Source organism: Podarcis tiliguerta, assembly GCF_965153285.1.
Source record: "Podarcis tiliguerta genome assembly, chromosome: 16".
NCBI classification, from domain to species: Eukaryota; Metazoa; Chordata; class Lepidosauria; order Squamata; family Lacertidae; genus Podarcis; species Podarcis tiliguerta.
In genome coordinates this window covers 32921874-32935630 of record NC_139549.1, presented here as the reverse complement: position 1 = coordinate 32935630, position 13757 = coordinate 32921874, and the positions used below count along the sequence as shown (strand labels likewise).

Sequence of the window (13757 nt, the reverse complement as noted above, 5' to 3'; positions counted from 1 at the left end):
TATTTTGCTCAACATGGGGCTTGAACCCAGACCCTGAGATTAAGAGCCTCGTAGCAGAGATTAAAAGCCAAGGCCTGCAAAGGACAAGATAGAGCTTTAAAAGTAAGCCACCAGCATTTTGAATTGTGCTCATAAATGGGTCAGGAACCAGTGGAGCTCTTTAAATTTTGGTGATACAGTAAGCTCGCGACTTACTTGCTTTTAACTTCTGCACATTCAGCTTTACGTTTGTGGCAATAAAAGAAAAGGGGTGGAGCTCCAGGACAAATGACTTTGGCATTCACACCCACCATTGAACATGGATGACTGTAACCAGGCCCTGTGTGTCCCAGTGGGGCCACACCTTGACACAAGCAGCTTTGACTGATGAAAGGCAGTACTGTATATGTCACTAAGGCCACTTGACTACTAGCAACAGTGCATTCAGTGCATGGGGTTGAAAGTAGGGATGTGAAACACTATACTATGTTGGGAGTGCAACAGCAGGGATCATTCAGCTGTAACTTAAGGGTTAATTCTCTTATCAGTCAGCTAACCATGGGGTTGGGTTGAGGTATTGCTTATATCAACCAGGCAGAGTGGGAGGGTCTTTCTGTTAAGAATTTTATCCACCCAAGCTGCTCAGGCATTTTTCCAACACTTTCATGGGGTAGCACGTGCTCTGATTGGCTGCGTAGTGCTGTGTTTTCCCTCTCTATGGTTGGTTGAATGTCTCCCTGCTATGTACAAGGCCTGAAGTAAAAAAGACAAAAACTTCTCTGTTTCTTTCTCCTCAAGTTATACAGTTTCAATTTGTTCAGTTTCCTCAGGATTTTCACTCTGGTCTCCCGTCTGCATTATTTAAGTGACTTTGCTGACATGCCACAATTCATTCCCACTGCATCTTCACTTCCTGCTGCTAACCATCCTATGTTGAAATGGCTCACATTATTATCAGCTGTGAGGCTCACAAGCATGGCAACCAGGAAGCCGAACAGCTGTTTGGTTACTGTGAACCCCATTGTTTGGAAAAACGAATCTTCTGGAGCTGCCAGGCTGAGTTCATGAGGCAGCTCTTATTGCCAGCTTCAAAAAGCTAGTCTAAGCTTTCCCAGCAACTGCTTGTAGCTGTTGTGCTTACAGGCCCTCCAATTACAGCTGCTGCCTCATCTTTGCAGCCCATCCCTGGGCAACAGTTAAAAGAGACATTGTGGTTTCATAAAGCTATTTTTTCAACTGGGGTTTTTCTTTTAGCTCTTTGGTAAAAATGTTGTTCATTAACAGAATGGCTTCACAACCAGCCTGCTGGCGTGGAAAAAATCCCCCTGAGCAGTGAAGCCAGGCAAAATGCTGAATGGGACACTGCCCTACCAACCTCAGTCTGCCTTTAATCACTTGCCCACCTGCCTGCCTTCTTCCTTCGAACCAGCCCAGGATGTGGCACTGCTTGTCAGCTTCCTCTTCTTTAGTCTTAGTGTTTTCCCCTTATATAAATAAGAGTGGATGATGGAGACAAAATTAGAATTAGTTAGATCTGCTTTCCATTGGCTCTGGCACCAACTACTGTTGGGCTTCAGTTCCTGCCTTCTTCCGCCTTGCCAGCCACGATGGGCACCAGCCATCACTGCCCTGAGCTGCTTTCAGTTGCATCCACATTTTAGTTTGTACACTCTTTCTTTTGATAGGAATGTACCTGTATGGCATGCCACAAGCGTGCTTGTAACTCCAGGGTCTAAAACCCAAACTCATTCATTACCCTGAGAGAAAAAGTGGAGGATGGTGGGAGGAGTCCTTGCACATAGCTATATTATTAACCTCATTCTTCAGCATCAAAAACTTTTATCTAGGGAAAGATGCTGAGATTTGTATGCCTGCTCTGCTTGCATCTCTCGCTCACCTATCAAGCACATTAGCTTTGTAGGTCTGGAGGCCTTTCCAGAATTTAAATATATGTGTGAACAATTTTACTTCGAATTCTGAACCTAGAACAATCCAATTGTACGTGTCACATCTTCGTTTATGTCTGCCTGCAGCTTCTCCCAATAATTTTTTTGTCCGAGTTTCTGATTTTTAAAAATTGTTGTCTTCCACATTTTCTCTTGCATTTTCCAGCTGGGATTTACGGTGCAAAGGGAAGATGTAATAGTCAAGATGCTACTAAAAACAAGCTGGTCAGGCATGAACAGAAGTGAGGAGTAAGTCACAAGAGAGCTGTTTTGATACTACACATTTTCCTCCTTGTTAAATCACCAGCTTTCCTTCCCTCTAGGTTCTCACAAAGGGCTTGTTGTTCACCCTCAGGAGACATAGCCTACAGTAACAAGTCTGCTACATCTGCTACTCAGGATGTATATTTAAGAGTCGAGTTGGATGTAACAATCTTAGTAAGAGTCACGACATGACTCTTCTCATGAAGTATGAATGCAGCTTTGCTACTTGCTTTAGATGCAAACTTGACCGCTGGTGCAACTCTGAGCCTTGCCCCCCAATCGTGCTTCAGGCTGCCTGTTTGCTTTCTTATACCAGGTATGTTGCCTATTTAAGAAGATCCCTGTGGATCAGACCGAAATCTCATTTAGTCCAGCATCTTGTTCTATGGGAGGCTCATAAGCAGGACCTGAGTGTAACAGCACACCCTGCCCTGCTTGTAGTTGATGTTGAGAAATACCCTGCCTCCAACAGTGGAGGTAGAACTAGCCATTGGTAGACTTATCCTCTGTGAAATTGTCTAATCCTTCTTTAAAGCCATGCAAATTGGTGGCTATAGGCATGGGGAGAGACTTTCCGGAGCAATGGTGTGTTTGGGAAATGAATGCAGAGTTGACAGTGCAATCCTATTTGTGACCACTCAGATGTAAACCACTGTTGAGTCCAATGGGACTTATTCCCAAGTAAATGTGTGTTGAAAGCTAATTTCAGCCAGGGTCCTAAGGTTCCAATAAAGAGGATAGTACTCACACCCCACACCCCGCAGCAAATGCAGAATGCCACCTCCTCCCTTGTGTATAGTCTCAGCTACCAGCCTTCACCAACCTCGTGCCCTCTAGATGTTTTGGACTACAACCCCCAGGCTTGCCCTGCTGGGACACTCCAGGCACTTTGAGTACTTGGGTCATGTAAACAATTGGGAGTGGGGGGGGGGCGCCAATACTATCTCCACTAAGATGCTAGTTTCCCCCCTCATCTTATTAGGGACAGTTTACACTGAACTACGTACTTGAAAATAATTAGCAGTGCAAAGTTTACTCACTTTGAATTTTCCCTGTGGATTTTGTTGAGTTAAACTAGATTGATGATTGATGATATATCCAGATTGCTCTGCTTTGAATACAGTTTTGCAACATTTTCCGAAGTGTGGTGAACTGCAAGCATTCCAGAGACCACTTAGACCTGTGGTCTTCAGCTTTTTAAAAAATTCAGACGTACTTTTAACTGCAACAGTCAACAATGAACCATTTCTTTCTTTCTTTCTCTCTTCCACTTCCTTTTGAAATTTCTGCCATTTCTCTCTTCATGCAGCCCAGTTATGATTTCCACAAAAACATTTGGTTGCATGTGCTTCAGCCTAATTCCAAAATGGACTGCAGCTAGGGATCGAGTCCAAGTGCAGGCTGGTGAGGATCAGAAGGGCAACAGACATGGTCAGAAATGGACTAGGGGTCACATACTGAATCAGGCAGATGAGGATCAAAAGGCCAGAGGCTAGTGTGGAATCAGCTAGGCAAAACTTCAAGTTCCAAGACCGCAATAAAAGGTAAAGGGTGGCCAGAGGCAGATGTTAGGTCAAAGCTAGGGAGGCTGGCTTTTATTTTTCACTGTAATGACTAAATCTGAGACGAATTTTTAAAGGGTTGTTTTGGTGCAAAACAGGGAGTACCCCCCAAAAAAAAAGGTTTCTTGAAAGACATTCTGCACACATTTTTGCACTGTTTTGCTCTTGTTTGTTGCCCTTTTCATTTGTCAGTCAGTATATTTTATTGTTTATAGCCAGTGGCCATCACAATAGCCCCTTTCAGTTGCTTTTATTTCCCCCCGCTTTCCGTTATCTGTATGACCCCACTGATCAGAGAACATGTATCCAGCATGATGATGTCACAGTGCCTCCCAGTGGCGTAGGGAACCCGGTGACACCCAGGGTGGGTACCCACGCTATCGCATGCACACAGCTCCATAGGGTGGGGCATACTGAGGGCCAGGCGCGCCTCTGGAGCTGCGTTCCTGCCTGGTCCCCTCCACTTGGAGGGCAGTGAGGGGGACATGATGTGCATGCACGCTGCCTGCAAAAGCAGTGCGGGGCTGAGGTGTTGCGTCCCTCCCAGGCGCCCTTCTGCTGGAGGGCAGCTGAGGGGGAGGTGGCAGGTTAGGGGCTGGAGGGCGCTGCACCTTGGGGTTTGGTGTGCCCCCCCAAGTTAAGTGCCACCCAGTTTTCCCTGCCCCTTTCATGCCCCCCCTTCTCTGTTACTGGTGTCACCATGCCCTGTGTATGTGATGAGACGTCAGGCCTTGGCCTAGCTCAGAGATGCACTGTGGCTGGAGTTCAGCTCAGATGCAAGAGGATGAGGATCAGAAGAGCAACAGATGTCCGGAGTTCAGGCACCAGCTCAGGAAGATGAGTAGCAAGTGCAAAGTTGAAGCCAGGCAGGATGTCAAGTTTCAAGAGCGTGATACAGAGGGTTGAAGGATCCAGATGTGGAGTGAAATGCAGGCAGGAATTAAAATGTGAGACAGTAGTAAGGAGAAGACAGCAGGAGAGTCTTCCTCAGGATTCTTGGTTGAACTTGGCTTGGCGGCAATAACTTTTTAGGGCTTGGTGTGCCCTGATTGAGTTGGAGTGTCAGCTGACGCTATCAAGCTGGGAGGGCAGCTGACTCTCCCCAGCTTGAACTGCAGCCTATATTACACATTTCCCCTAAAACCTAATCTGTCTGGCCTCCTGAGGACCCAGAGCACAAGCTGGTACTTCAGAAGGTGAAGCACTGCAGACCACAGTTCAAAACACGCACACATACACACACACATACACAGAAGCACCCAACAGTGTGCAAGTATTATTTTGGCATTTTTTCTCTTTCTTTGAACACTCAGTCTTTTCACCTGACAATCAGCAGCTGTGGAAACATGATTAAAAATAGTAGTTCCATCTCTGGTGCAATTTCCCCACACTTGTAGATTGCAATATATATATATATATAATCTCCCCACCTTGATTGGCTCTACTCAAATCAATTTGTGCATGCGTATTTCTGGACAGAGAGAGAGGCGTATCATGACACATTTTAAGAGTGTCATCTCTGTCTTGCGGTGAATGATCACTGCTAAAAAATGAACCACAGGGACATGTATCACACTAAGCAGTTGTCTGACCATCTGAAGGCGTTTCTCTTCCTGCTAGCGTTTCCTCTCTGAGGTTGCATGTGACCGTGAGAGCAGTGAAACAGGAAGTTGTAATTTCAAGCCTCTTTGCTATCAGCATGATATCTGCGGTCAGTCCCCTGACACAGCTTGCGGCTGGTTTCTGGTTAGCAGAGAGACACTTTTGTGCTGATCTGGCATCAGTTCCCACCTACTTAATCAGTTAAGCTGTGCAGTTGAGTACCGTTTCTAGTTGCCTTGTGGATTCTAGTAATGGCAAGGAAGAGATATATTTGAGTGGTTCTGACAGGAATAGCTGGTCACTCCAGAGAGGCTGATAAAATTACATGAGCACTCTCATTTATGTATGGAAGACATTTGCTTTTAACCTCCCACAGGGTTTTACAGTGTGGGGTTGGAGATAAAATACTTATCTTATTTCTGCAAGAGTTGCTTGGTTAGTCTGCTTCAGCAGTACTGACCAGAAGCCCTTCATTGGCTTGGCTTGTGTTAAGATGCAAAACTCTTAAACCAACTTCATGGACCAGGTGGATAGCCTCCAAATTTTGCTCAGCTCCCAACTCCCAGCAGCCCCAGCCAGCATGGTCCAATGGTCAGGGATAATGGGGGTTGTAAGCCATCGACATCTGGAGGACACTGTGTTAGCTACCAGTGGTCTATAGCCTATAGCGGCATGGTTAACTTCTCAATTGACAACAAAGATCTGAGACATTGATCTTTTGCAAGTAGCACAATTCGAGCCATAGTGCCCAGCGCATAGACTTTGAGGATATAAAAGTTTGTGACATCTCAGCTCAGTTCAGTTGTGGATTTTCAGGCCATGAAACAGCTTTGCCAGCCAGTTTCCTTACACTCCTGGAATATTTAGCTTATTCCCCTGCTACCTTGCTACCTGTGCAGATCAGCAGACTACTGTGAACAAATCTGGTTGCGACATATAAAAAAGGATATTGTAGAGTTGGAAAAGTGTGCAGAAATGGACAAGCAGATTGAGGGAGGAACCCTTCTGATTTATTGAGCCCAAGACAAAAATTTAGCACAGGGTTAGAGGCAGCACCCACCTTTTCGTGGGATGATGGAGTGTCATCTGTATTTGAAAGAAGAGAAATAAAGAGAAGGGACACTTTGTTCAGTAAAATGAAGAGAAGCCCAAGTGACTGGATGGAAAGGAGATTTTGAAAGAGGCATGCTTTCTAGATTTTCCAGTGAATTTTTAGCACAAATGTCATCCCTGTTTGAAACTACTCAACACAGAAATTATGAAATCAATATTCCTGGTTGCATTCAGCATCCTCTAGAGCAGGGGTAGTCAACCTTTTTATACCTACCGCCCACTAATGCATCTTTCTTGAAGGTAAAATTTCCTTACCGCCCACCAGTGCTTGATGGATGGAGGATTCATCTTGTGCCATAGAACCCCCGACCGCCAACCTAGAATCCTGAAAAGCCCACCAGTGGGCAGTAGGGACCAGGTTGACAACCCCTGCTCTAGAGAGCACCTTCCATTAAACTTGAACTGAATTATTTCTTGCAACTGCTGAGTAAGGCTGCAATCCTATTCTCACCTACCCTAATGAACTCAATGGGGCTCGAGTTAGATAGGGTTGCATCCAAGTAAGTTTTACTCAGATTGAAGTTATCCAGTGCACTGCAGGTGTACTGACCCCTTGTGATTTCTCCAAATATAGGAAACTCAACTGCATAATTTGTGACTGGCCCCTGAAATTATATGCCCCATTCAAATTAACAGATGTAAGTTAGTCAAGTCCCTAACTTTTAATGGGTCTTCTCTAAATAAGCCATTTGTATTGTATTGTAAAGTCTATTTGCTTTAGAGTAAAGCTGGAGGAGAATGAACTCAATCAGAACATGGGTTTCATAATTCATTTTGAGTGGTTTCCCCTGGCGAGGACATTTGTTTTTGAAACACATTTAGGAAACTGTTTGTTAATGCATCTTTCTTGCAGACATTGGTTTCCCTTTTTTAAAAAAATACCTGTCTTTCATAACCATACAAAACCACAACTCATTGCCCATTTACTTGTGACCTATTGGCTCTTGATAGCCTCAGCTTTGAACCTCTTATTTATATGCTTTTGCTACCTCTGCCCTGCCAGCTTTCCTATCAAATTGTTTACGGCGCAAAGCAATTTCCTTCTGTGGCACAGAGCACGTCTGGGATATACAACATGTGTTAATTTAACAAAGCAGCTCTTTGATGCTGCTTTAATTTTTTAACAACAGCTCAGAGGCAATGATGTACAGATTATATAGTGTCAGTTTCCCAATTAAAGTTTTACAGGAAAATACTCTGTGTTTGCTCTGAGGCGGTTTTGAACGCTTCCTTCCGGCACTCATGCAAATGAAAAGCATACGATTGCAAAGCATCCATTTGAAACCTTGAAATATTTATTGAGGCTTCTCTAGAATACTGAAGCAGGAATCTTCCTGTAGGCTTGTTGATGTCTTTCATTTGCATATATTTTGTAATTAAATGTCTGGAAGCTTCTAGTTTATTGTGTTTTTTTAAAAAATAAAAAACCCAGTAATAAGGTATTTACCATGCTCATTGTAGAATTCCCTTGGAATTTGAACTTAGGAGGGAGGGGGCACAAAGAGACTGTGTCTGAAGTGCCTCCTGGTAAATAGAAGGTTCCCATTAATTATGGTACAAAATTATGATGGGATGAATAATAGCCTGCCTGGTCTAATAATGTTGCTTAGATTTACAGACACAGAGGAGACATTCAGTAAAGCAAGGCACATACCTTGAGGCACAAGGAATTTGGAAGTGAGAAGATGCCAACAAATTATTTATTATATGTTCAGCTTCCAATTCTCCTTGTCCTTGTGAGGGTGGGTCCACCACTCCAGTGTCCAACCATGTGAAGGTGTTCTTTCTATTGCTGGCTACAAGGATGAGGAACAGCTATTGCCTTGCTAGGTCTGTTCCCTTAGTGAGCGCTATTCTAGAAGGTTGCAGGTTCTCCCCTTCCCCTCTCCAGAGACTGATTTGTTCTTTGGGCCCATGCTCCACTAAGTTATACTTAAAGTAGAATCACTGGCTTTAATAGACCCAACTCACACAGATCCATTAATTTCAATGGGTCTTCTCAAAGTACGACTAATGTTCAATCCAACTCTTCATTTCCACCAGCTGACATCTTGAATGTGATGGGAAATCCACAAATATTTTCCAATGCCAGGGTGCCAAAAAGGCCATCTGCCTCCCCTTCCAGAATGACACACTGTTCCATCTCCTGGCCAACAATGCTTTCGATCGGTTTGAGCCTTACTAAATGTGCATCTTCTCTTTGGAGCCTCATTTCCGCATGTTCACGCAGCTCTGCTGACACCCTTGTGGCGTCTGCTTACTCTACTTGCACTCATTGAAATAGTAGCAACTGTTGTCAGCACATGTGTGTCTGTTTCTGTCAAATATTTCCCTTAAAATAGAAAGCCTTGCCAGACATGGCAAAGTGAGCCCTGCTTTCTCCAGAAATAACAAAAACATAAACATAAAACTTCCCTGCTTGCCGAAAAAAATGAAATGTGATATTTCAAAAAATTCTATGTTGTAGAATGGAAGGCGAGAGGTGGAGAGCGCCAAATTTTGGCATCGCACAGGGCGCTGCTGAAATCTGAGACCCCAAGGTCTGCCACTGTTCAAGCAGTAAGCACAAAAATAAGGAACCCACTGTATTGGTACATACACAAATACAAAAAAAAAAACCAGGGGTTCGGGCTAGCATACAAAGAATATATGGCAAGCAAAGTACAACGAATGTATTCGTCACAATGTACCCGCTATTATAAGGCATACAGTACATGAAAGCGGTACTCCAGAATCATCAAAATAAGTACAAAATTACAATTAATATTTCCATTATCTTTGACGCAAGGAAATTCTATAGCAAACAGGACTGGAGCCTGGTGATCCCAGTTTTGAACAGAAACTCATTATTCAGTTGACATTATAAAAGAAAATGGTAGGAACCCAAACCGAACAATATAGTGTAAACTTTTCCAGACCGTGAAATTTCCAAATTCCTCTCCTAAGTGTAAGAGCTTTGGCCTCTTTGAGAGCCAGGGTGGCACACTGGGTAAGAGTGTTGACTGGAGAGACTTAGTTTCAAATCATTCTCCCTCAAAATGACTTAGGTTCATTCTCCCTTGCTGCCCCTTATGTATGAAACTGTTTCCCAGAACACCTATGTGAATGTCACCTCTCATTTCCTTCCAAGCCTGCCTCTCAAAGACCCACCTTTCCCATCAACCATTTGGCACAGCCTCGTAGTAGTTCCCATGGCCGTTATCTCAGTAGACCTTACAGCAAGGAGGACGGACCTGTGGCCCTCATCCCAGACTGTTTGCTGTGGGGCTCTTGGGTGCTGCAGTCTAATATCTGGAGGATTGCAGATTCCCTACCATACAGTGTGAATCTATTAAGTTGGCCAAGATCAGTATCTTAAAGCAGGTAGGGGTGGAACTGGGCAGAGCCGCCTGGGGTTAAGAGAAAGGGGCTTGCAGAAGGCAGCATTCTGAAGTGAAATTAGAATTAGGTTCACAATTTAATTAGCTAACCAATTGGTCTCTTCACCACTGCAGTCGCTTGAAGTACAGCAGTATCTGAACAGACCCCAATATATCAGAGAGAAAGAGAGAGAGAGAGAGAGAGAGAGAGAGAGAGAGAGAGAGAGAGAACCCACCAGGAAGGAGATTCACAACACAATAAGGAAATGACTTCTAGGGATTTACAGAAAGGGTAAAGAAAGGAGTCTGTGCTACATATATTTATAAAACTCTCTTGGTGAGGAACTGGAGTGTTGTGATCACAGAAGAAGTTGTGAGAGCAGGAAAATGTGGCTTATGGTTTTCTAAACATTGTAAAAGTCAGGATTATTTTTGGCATTCTATTGATCCCCTTATTACCATTTGTTTTTATTAAACAGACATCTGTGAGCACCGCTGTACTGCAAGCGCTGTCAGTGACTCAATTATGCACCCATGTTTTATAGCTTGGTAGGGAAAAAATGTACTCTGGAGGGCAACTCAGCCTGAGAACAAACATTTTCATTAGCCATTTTGAGTGGGGAGAGGGACAGAATTAGCTCATTGTTTTACAGCATGTGCATGATATTATTTTAGTCATTTACTGAAAACAAAAAAGTGACATCCTTTGCCTGCTGAAGCTGCAATCTTGGAAGGGTTATTGTTTCCTAATCCTGCATATCAACACAAATCAAAGGAAGGTTTGTGAATAAGATACTGTATTTGGTGTGGGCACTCGGCAGGTTTTCTTGGACACAGAGGTTTTCCATTGGGATTTCCACAAACATTTCCCACATACCTGTTATCATACACAATATTATGTACCCGCTGCATTATGGGGGTTCTATATCACACCCCACGTTTCCAAGTATTAAAACTGCACATCAGGAAATCATGTCTGTTGGTGATACACTGTTTTGAGCAGTCCTGGATGTCTAGCAACGCGCAGTGTAGAGTTCATTAGAAATTTCCTTCCATTAAGTAGCTGGAGACTTTCAGTTTTTCACACTCGAATCCTCAGAACTTAAGTGTTCTTCCTGTTTAAAAATCTTCAGGACTGAAGTGTCCCTTCCTGTTTAAAAATACGTGTCTCAAAGAATCTGCCTCCTAACATTTTGCTCCTCGACATTTTGATCTTCAGCTTTAGTTTAATATTGTTTCCAGGTGTGGAATTAGTGAAGCAAAGAAAGTTAAGCAGGGAGATTGAGCTTTAATTTAGAAATTCTGTTCCTAATAAACTCCACTCTAGCTGGGTATTTTGGCCTATATAAGATTGCCTCCTCTGCCTGAAAAGGGGAGGGGGGGCGGATTCTGAAAAACCTCTCATTGTGTTAAGGTGGATGGCCTTTAAATAAAAATAAAAATCCAAAAAGCGTTTCCCTCTCCTTCCTTGCTGCTTTTCTGCTTTTCCAGTTTCAGTTGGAGCCCTTGTTGCTAGTTCACAGTCATCTTTTGATGGCTTAAAATGATAATAGGCAGTGTCAAACGCCCTTGTAGATGGAGGGGGTTATGCCTCGTCTTTTCTTCCCTTTTTTGCTCTCCCCATAAAATCCTTCCCACAATGCATTTGAGCAGCTTGCAGGTGTTCCTGCCGCTCTGCCCTCGCACATACGCTGCAAATTAGTAACAGAAGCTAATGGCCCAGCATGGGGCCATCAAAGGACTGACAATTCCAGCTTTTCCAAAGGGCCCTTTATGTCAAACCCCCCCATGAGACCTGTCCAGCTGAAAAGACTATTTGTCTGTCCCTGTGTGCGGCCCTGCTGCTGCAGCGAGGCCTGCTGCTGCTGGCCTCATGCTGAGACCCTGACTGTTGCCGCTAGCAACAGATAGAAATCACTGTTAAACACAGCAGGGCCCACAACACATCAATCATGTAGTCTAAGATAAAGGCCTGAGGCCTTTGGCCCTCTAGTTTGGCTATTTCTAAATAATTTCCAGTGGCTGAACTTGCTATGGTGTAAGCTGGGTAATTCAGTCCAGAAAACTTAATTTCAGTAGAAGGGAGTGGGGGGGGGGGAATGCTTTGATTCTTAAAGAAAGAAAGGGGGGCGGGGAAGAAAGACTGTTTTTGTTCAAATGTTGCTTGTTTCAAAAGGAGGAATTTAACTGATGAAAGAGGCACTGTGAAAATTTCAGGGGAAGAATAATAAATAACTGTTCAGTGGTTAAATGCAAAATACGCCCAGCAGGCCACATTAATGATCTGAGTTTAGTAAGTTGGTTTGTTGTTGTTTTTAAGGGTGGGGCACTAAATAAACTCCACCTTCCTTCTAGGAAATGTCAAACCTATCAAGTATTTAAATATATCTGGACTTCTGTTAATTTGATTAAATACTAATATCTCATACTTAATATATAAAAATAACATCATCCCCAACCTTGCATTATTAAAAAGATTTATAACCAGATATTGAATTACAGTTTTTAACATTGGCTGGTTAATATATCTCCTCCCTTCCCCCTTCTTTGGTTCCATCACATCGTATTTGTAAATGAAAAACTAAATAACTTTGACAGTAGCAAATTTTCTCCTTGGCACAGCTAATTCCTCATCCTGTCTTAATGTTCTGCAGCATAGCCATGAGAAATTATGATGCTCAAAGTCTGGTGGTTGTGGATTTTGTTCTTCCAAGTCACTAATCCTTCAGAGGAGAGATGATTGAATGCAATTTAGCTGTATTGCAGATTTGAGTAACATGAAAATGATAAAATCTTTTGATCATTAATATTGACCAACTAGTACATATTCCTCCCAAGGGTAGTTATTTTCTCACTGTTCTAAATTTGGGGCCACTAAATGCATTTCTTAAATATATTCACATACAAAGATTCTGTCTTTTATTATTTATTTTAATTCAATTTTACAGTGCTTCTCCACTACAAAAAAGCCTCAAGGTGACTTACAATAGACACTAAAAATAATAACAATAAAATATCCTAGACCTAGCAATAAAGCTACAAGGCCAGATAATATAGCAATACACAATTAAAGCCATGAAAAATCATTACATGTTAATTAAAAGCTCAGGTAAATAGCACGGGAGTAATCTGGCACCAAAACAGTAATAATGAAGGCACCTCGGGAACAGGGAACTGCCTTATACCGAATCTGACCATTGGTCCATCTAGCTTAGTATTGGCATCACCACTCCAGGGTTTCAGGCAGGGAGTTCCTCTCATGCTACATGAAATTGTTGGGGCTCGAACCTGGGACTTTCTGCATGAAAACCAGACACTCTATCACTGACCTACAGGGAAGTTGGTAAAATGTGAGTTGGACAAGGCAACCGTTAGGTGGATTTGTAGCTGGTTAACTGACCTAACCCAAAGAGTACTCATTCATAGGTCCTCATCATCCTGGAAAAAGGTGACAGGTGGGGTGCCGCAGGATTCTATCCTGGGCCCGTTGTTGTTCAATATCTGTATAAATGACTTGGGTGAAAAAATTGAGGGGAGGCTCATCAAATTTGCAGATGCTACCAAACTGGGAGGAGTGGCTAACACTGCAGAAGACAGACTTGGGATTGAAAATGACCTTAACAATTGGAGAACAGGACCCAAACTAACAATTTCAGTAGGAACAAATGTAAGGTTCTATACCAGTGGTGGCCAAACTTGGCCCTACAGCTGTTTTGGGGCTACAGTTCCCATTATCCCTGACGACTGGTCCTGTTAGCTAGGGATGATGGGAGTTGTAGTCCCAAAACAGCTGGAGGGTCAAGTTTGGCCATCACTGTTCTACACTTAGGCAGGAAGAGCAACTGCACAAATATAAAATGGGGGACACCAGGCTTACTAGTAGTACATGTGAAAAGGATCTAGGGGTCTTAGTAGACCACAAGTTTAGCGTG

At 43.2% G+C, this 13757-nt stretch overlaps 1 protein-coding gene across 19 annotated transcripts in view; it reads left to right on the top strand.

Annotated features, from left to right (window-relative positions):
- Positions 1-13757, top strand: part of FBRSL1 (fibrosin like 1) — a 767640-nt gene that overhangs the window by 376975 nt on the left and 376908 nt on the right. The gene's annotated exons all lie outside the window — the stretch shown is intronic.